Source organism: Phascolarctos cinereus, unplaced genomic scaffold (genome assembly GCF_003287225.1).
Source record: "Phascolarctos cinereus isolate Bilbo 61053 unplaced genomic scaffold, phaCin_HiC Scaffold_8;HRSCAF=390, whole genome shotgun sequence".
Taxonomy (NCBI): domain Eukaryota; kingdom Metazoa; phylum Chordata; class Mammalia; order Diprotodontia; family Phascolarctidae; genus Phascolarctos; species Phascolarctos cinereus.
Genome location: NW_027556291.1, coordinates 63,684,468 through 63,692,180, shown reverse-complemented (window position 1 = coordinate 63,692,180; position 7,713 = coordinate 63,684,468). Strand labels below are relative to the sequence as shown.

Sequence of the window (7,713 nt, the reverse complement as noted above, 5' to 3'; positions counted from 1 at the left end):
GAGAAAAAGGAGCTTAATTTCTCTCCTTAGAGGTCATGACTTGAGTCAAGAGCAGAAGGTCCCCTCAGCGGAAAAGTCAATGGTACAGTACCCTGGCCCATAAGGACCCAGCAGCAGTTCCTCAATGCTAGATGGTCCACCTATGGATTGGTGAGCATGGAGAAGCTGTTTTCTCTGTTTAGTCTATGAGTCTGAAATAGGACAAATGCTATTTCTCTCCTGCTGAGCTCAAGCAATGTTCATAGAGTAATAAAGGGGTGTGCTGGTAAATGTTTAACAACCAAGCTTTTCAGAAGAAAAGTAATTTATACACACATATACTTTTTGAATTAATCTGCATGACTAATACTTTCTTATCTCTAGACGATTAACAAAACTATAAATCAAGCCCTGATTTGTATAGATTGCCAATCTCTTTTGGACCAGCCCACCCTTGGAGGTGTATATACAGGACGACTATTGCTACAATATTTATAGTTAAATACAAGTTAGTGGGGGGGGGCACTACCAGGTGCAGGAGGTAGTTGAGGGGAACAGGGAAGGCTTTGTGTAGAAGATGGCGCTTGAGCTGCATCTTGAAGGAAGATGGGCCTCTGTCTATGATAAGGACACCTAAGAGGGAGAGATGAGTGAGAATGGAGAGCATTGCAGGCAGTGTGCAAAGACTGAGATGGGACACGTGAGGGGAGCAGAACAAAGGCCAGTTTGGCCGGATTGAAGAACACAGGAGCGGAAGTAGTGTCCAATAAGGCTGGAAAGCTAGGTGGGCATCAGATTGAGAAGAGCTCCAAGATTTAAACAGAGGAGGAAGAGCTCTGCATTGCCGAGCAACCATGCGGGTCATTACAGGCGAGCATTGTGCCGCATCAGCAAGGTCACTGGAGTGCAGCGGAGCCCCAACCACCTCCCCCAGCCCCGTTCTACCCGGCCCACTGAGCTTCTGCTGGTGGCCTAGTTGTAGCGTGCTGGGGGCCCCCAGCTCCACAGCTTTCTACTGCTTCCCAGCCAAGCCCGCCGGCCGATTGGCGGCCTATCCCCAGCCACAGTGATCTCTACGGTGGCCGACTCCAGCCCCAAACCCTCCGGCAGCTACACCTTCTCCAGCCCACCCCGGGCACTGACCTGCCAGCACTGCTGCTACCGGGACCGCTTCAGGTCGTCACATGAAAAGCCTATTCGCTATGCAAACATTATGTATGACAGAAGGGTTATCCGAGGCAACACTTATGCTCTACATTCCTATCAACCGATTTCTCAACCGGATCCTGTTGTGCTCCAACGACAGCAGGCGGCCAAGAGAAAAGCTCTTGCCAGAAAGCGAGCTAGAGAACATCTTCAACTGAATACTCCTGAACCTGTAGAAGGCAGGAAGCATGTTGGCATACAGACAGAATTGTATCTGGAAGAGCTTGCTGACCAAATAATAGCAGTGGATAAGGAATGTCAAACGGATGCATTTCTGGTCAGACCACTAACGCCACTCTTTACCCCAGCCAAAATTGGCAAAGATGTAGCCACACAAATATTTGAAGGAGAGCTGTTTAACTTTGACATTGAAGTCAAACCAATGTTAAAAGTTTTGGTGGGAAAGACCATTGAACAAGCTTTGGTGGAAGTCCTGGAGGAAGAAGAATTGGCCGAAATTGAGTTGCAACAGCAACAGTTTGAAGAATTAGGGAATCTGGAATTCGCGATACTACAGCGACAGGAAGAGCACCAGCCACGTCGCCAGAGAGAGAAGGAAAATCGCACACAGCAAAAACTAGCTGTATCCCAGAGACAAAAGGAGTCTTCACTGAAAATTGCAGCTCAAGTATATGCTAAGATTTACCTGGCTGACCTCCTTCCATGTGTCTTTGGCAATCTCAGGGATAGTGGTTATTTCTATGATCCTACAGAAAGAGATATCGAGATTGAATTCCTACCATGGTTGATGCATGAAGTAGGTAAGACAACGGAATACAACATGATGGGAAGAACGGTACTTGACATGTTGATTAGTGACACAGTTGAAAATAGGTTAAATATGTTTGAACAGCTCAGAGTTAAACAGTCAAAGAGTTTCACCAAGGAGAATGACAAAGAAAAGAAAGAATCACTGAAAACAGAAGCTGAACAAGTCATAGAGGATGTCAAGCAACAGGATTCACAGGTGACAAATGGTTCCTTGGAAAAACCACCTGTAGAAAAGAAGCATCAGTAGAAAAGGATTCTTTGGAGAAGAAGAAATCAGTAGGGAAAGTACCATCTGACAAGAAGAATTGAAACCAAATGACAGCCAAACCATCAAATAATCAGGAGACCTTCATTCAGGAAGATCATTTGTTATATTTTGAGAAAGGAAAAGGTTTAACAATGGGTTTTCTGGACTCAGCTACTTATTGTGAAAATTGTCTTGGGTGGGGAGAAAGGTAAGAAAAAAATAAAGATTTATATTGTGTGGTTGTTGAATCAGTGGGTTACCATGCTCTCTTCATTTAATGTCAATTTTAACATTAAGATTTTCATATGTAAATGAGAAAAACCACAGTACACCTTTTACTCATTCCAAACTTAAAGAAAGCTCAACATAAAAAATTATGCTCCTGACCATGGCATTGACATTTCTTTTTATTCTTTCTCTTTTTTGTTACTGTTTGATCCAGTTCTCTGTTTTCATGAGTGTAGAGCAAATTCCTCCACCAATACACACTTGTACTACCTTCAACTTACATATAGTCTCAGGGAGCTTCCTGGGGGCACTAAGAAATTAAGATTCAGAGCCTGAACCCAAGTTTTCCTGACTCCAAGGCCCTTCATATACCATGCTATGCTGGTATTTTGAAAAATGTGTTTTGTTCTCTTTAACTATTAAAAAAAAGTTACTAATGAAGTAGGTCCTGAGAAGTCCTGGAATGCTTCAAGAAAAGAACTTGGATACACATGTAGTGTGGAAATTAGAGCATTTTACTTCCCTTATTCAAATCTTTTTTTTTTCTTTTTGGTGAAGCAATCAGGGTTAAGTGACTTGCCCAGGGTCACACAGCTAGTAAGTGTCAAGTGTCTGAGGCCGATTTGAACTCTGCTCCTCCTGACTGCAAGGCTAGAACACTATTCACTGCACCACCTAGCTGCCCCCTATTCAAATCATTTTTAACCTACTTAGAATGCACAATGAATAAAACCATTCAGCATATCCTGACAACTTTTAGATTCAGTGGAAGGTGCCTCTGAATATAAAACATTTTTAATTGATTACCAGTAACTAGGCATTGTTTTAACTTCCCTTTTAACACTGTACTAAAAAGCAAAATAAAGTGGTCTTATAGGCAGCAGCCATAAGAAAATCAAAAGAAATTAATTCTCTGTGGAAGAAAGGGCACAGGGTCACCTGGGACCTCACCCATCTAACTATACCAGGTGTTTCCTAGGACAATAAATCTAAGCCAGGCATACTTATCTTCCTTAGGGATTTAGCTTTGTGGCTGTTGCATTCCAATATCCTTTTCTCAGGACTGACAAAGTTCTCACTATCCAACATAGGACAAAGGGAGGAAAATAGGAAGGAGGCCCCAAACCATGGCCTGTCCCAAAGGGAGGAAATGGGGCTTAGAAGTGAAAGCAGAAGCAATAGCACCATAGCAGAAAGTTGAAAGCATGGCTTAGAAGTAAATGTCATCACTCTCTACTACTAATCGCTGCCTACTTTCTAGACCTTGGAAGCTTTAGAAGCAAGGAGCAGTATAGACCAGGATTAAGCTAATTCCGTGATGCTCAATTCATTGGGGTCCTGACATCTCTGCCCCTGTCCTCCATCTATTTTTCATGTGCCTAACTAATAAGGTGTTCTATAAGTTAAAAGGATGGATGAGATGCCCCCAATGTACATCCACCTGAGGACAAATCCACCTACCCCACCTTCCCAAATGGAGTTATTTGCAACCATCATAATTTAAGCCAAAATTTCTGATGTTTGCTCAGATGAAGGATGAAAGCAGAAATCACAAGGAAGCAATGGTCTGTATCAATTTATCTTCAAAATATCATGGTTAGAACATTTCTACATTGAAAAATTATAATAATGTCTGTATTTTCAGGTAATCTCAGTAAAAGTAAATATGTATATGCTAAAACAATATTATTTTGTAAAAGCCACCAGACCGTTCAGAGGTATAGAGTGAAATGAGAGTATTCTGAGGGGCCAGTGTGCTAATAAATGTATTATATTGTATCAACACTCATTTTTGTCAGCTCTGATTAATATTGAACGACTGAAGAGCAATGTTAATAAAAGACAGTTTACCAACTTCAAAAAAATAAAAAGATTTAAACAAAGGAGTTTATATTTGATCCAAGAGGCCATAGAGTCCCTTCCAACCTTGAGATTCTGTACATAAAAGACACAGTTCTATGTGAGGTCTTGTATAATTTACATTTTAATTTACAATATCATTTACATTTACATATAAATTATATTACAGATAATTTACAATTAATTAGGAGATAAGGGAAAACTTCACAGGGGAGGTAGATTTGGAGTTGAATATTAAAGGATAGGATAGTTTTACAAAACAAATCCTTTTCTTAAGGGGATTTGTTTTGTGAAGTTTGGATTCAGTCAGAGGGCCACACTTGAGGACCTAGAGAGCAAGGATTTGTTCTGGGAAGTTTGGATTCTGTCAAAAGGCTGCACTTGAGGACCTAGAAATCCACATGTGGCCTCGAAGCTGCAGGTTCCCCACCCAGATATAGAATTAAAGGGGAAATGAAACTTTTCTGAGCTGCAGATCTTCATGTAAGGACAGCTTCCAACAGAGGGTCTGCCTTGTGTTAGGAAGACTCAGGTTTGAATCTTGCCTCTGGAATTTAAGTAGCTGTTTGACAGTGGGCAAGTCACTTAACCTCTCAGGGACTCAAGTGACTCTAAGACTAAATTACAGAGGAGTTGTAGCTATCTATCAGTAGAAGAGTTCCCTACTCATATGAAATTTGACTCTACCTGCCCAAATTTCATTACCTTACAACATCACTGTAAGGACCCAATGAGGAAGTGTATGCAAAGTCCAAAATAAATGTTAGGCTTACGTAGCACCTGGGACACCTTTCCCAGACGTGGAGTGCCCAGCATAGCTTCCCTAGGATCAAAGTACTCTGTAAGTCCACATCCACTCAAAAGCATAGTTTATAAGCCCCCACTGGTGTGTTCACTTTGTCTTTACTCAGCCAGAGGACACAAGTGCTTTAAAGTAAAGACACCCAATGGAACAGTATAGTAAGAAAAGTTGCAAAAAAGCATCCTCCTTCCTCTAAGCCAAACACATGCATTTCTACAAATGCACACACCATTAGTGGGGAGAGTAAGCACACCTAGTCATGACGACTATACAAATAGGGAATATGTATGGCCAGGGCATGTGTGTAGAAAAGCAACTCCCCCTTCTAAGGACCACTGCAGGACTACCAATGTCATCTGTCGGTGTCAATGTGCTTCTCTTACTGGGCTGTTTCCCTTCTGGGTGTGGCATCTCCCTAGGTACTCTGATGGTGTCCAATGCTCTTATGGTAACTTCTGGTGACTGCTAGGTACAGAGGCTCAACTTTAGTGTTGCCTCACTGCTCTCCAGTGGTCTTCTGGGTGGCTGTTTCAATGGATACTTCTCCCTGCAACCAGGTTCTGGGTTTGATTTCTTCAAGGTCAGGCAAATCATCTCAGTTTCAGTCTACTAGGGTATAGTGGCTAGAAGCTCTCCCTGATAAGACCTCTTAAGTCATAGCCACCACACTCAGTTAACGAATGCCAGACAAAAAGAAAGCACCCAGCATAAGACTAAGTCTAGACAGAAACTGTACCCTTTCTTCCAGACAACTTTCTCATGTAGAGTTAGACATTTTCAATATCCTCTCTGGCCCAACATGCAAATGAATCTTAGCCAGAATAAAAGATAGGCTAAGAAAGTCATTCCCCAATTGATAAATGGTTGAAGGATATAAACAGGCGGTTCTCAAGGGAAGAAATCCAAGCTATCTATAGCTATCTGAAAAAAAAATGATCTAAGATCCAACCATTTTGGAAAGCAATTTGGAACTATGCCCAAAGGGCTATAAAAATGTGCATGCCCTTTGACCCAGCAATAGCACTTCTAGGGCTATATTCCAGAGAGATCATACAGATGGGAAAAGGACCCACATGTACAAAAATATTTATAGTAGCTCTTTTTGTGGGGGTAAAGAATTGGAAATTGAGGGGATGCCCATCCATTGGGGAATGGCTGAACAAGTTGTGATATATGAATGTAATGGAATACTATTGTGCTATAAGAAATGATGAGCAGGCAGACTTCAGAAAAACCTGGAAAGACTTGTATGGTCTGATGCTGATTGAAGTGAGCAGAAGCAGAACATTGTACACAGTAACAGTCACGCTGTGTGATGACTAATATTGATAGACTTAACCCTTCTCAGCAATTCAAGGATCTAAGCATCTCCAAAGGCCTCATGATGGAAAATGCTGTCCACATCCAAAGAAAAAACTATGGAGTTTGAATGCAGATCGAAGCATACTATTTGCTATTTTTTTCTTCTGTTGTGTTTTGTTTCCCCTTTCTGGTGGTTCCTCCTATTGGTTCTAATTCTTCTTTACAACATGACTAATGTCAAAATATGTTTAATAGGAATGTATATGTATAGCCTACATCAGATTGTACACCATCTTGGGGAGGGAGGTGGGAGGGAGGGGGAGAAAAATTTAAAACTCAAAAACTTATGGAAGTGATTATTGATAAATCAAAATAAATTAATAAAAAATGATCTAAATCACTAATAATTAGAGAAATGAAAATTAAAACTCTGAAGTTCCACATCATGCTCATCAGACCGGCAAAGTTGACAAAAAGAAAATAACAAATGTTGGAAGGGCTTTAGGAAAGTATATACATTGATATGCTGTTGGCAGAATTAATTTGTCTAGCCATTCTGCAAAGTAATTTGAAACTCTGAGCCAAAAATTATTAAACTGTGCAGGCTTTTTTGATTCAGCCATATTACTACTAGGACTATACCCAAAAGACATCAAAGGAAGAGGGGAAAAAAGGTCTTTTATGTACAAAATTTCTTCTGGAGATTCTTTTCTTAAGAATATTTTTATTTTTTTCTCAATTGCACATAAAAACCATTTTAATAGTATTTTATTTTTTCCAATTACATGGAAAGACAGTTTTTATCATTCATGTTTTAAAATTTTGAGTTCCAAATTTTTTTCTCCCTCCCTCCCTCCCTGTCCCCCTGCTTAAAACAGTAAGCAATTTGATATAGGTTATATATGTGAATCATGTAAAACATAATTCCATATTTGTCATGTTGTCAAAGAAGAAACAGACCAAAAGGAAAAAAAATTCAAAAAATAAAGTGAAAATAGTATGCTTTGATCTTCACTCAGACTCCATCAGTTCTTTCTCTGGAGATGGATAGTATTTTTTCATCATTAGTCCTTTGGAATTGTTTTGGATCATTGTATTGCTGAGAGAGCTAAGTCATTCATAGTTGATCACTGCACAATGCTGTTGTTACTGTGTACAATGTTCTCTTGGTTCTGCTCACTTCACTTTGCATGCAGGTTTTTCTGAAATCTACCTGCTCATCATTTCTTATATTCCATTACATTCATATATCACAAATTGTTCAGCCATTCCCCAATTGATGGGCATCCCCTCAATTTCCAATCCTTTGCCACCAGAA

General features: G+C 40.3%; 1 pseudogene; it reads left to right on the top strand.

Annotated features, from left to right (window-relative positions):
- The first annotated feature begins 833 nt into the window (after nucleotides 1-833).
- On the top strand, nucleotides 834-2,203 carry LOC110194758 (radial spoke head protein 3 homolog B pseudogene; annotated as a pseudogene).
- Nucleotides 2,204-7,713: the final 5,510 nt, after the last annotated feature.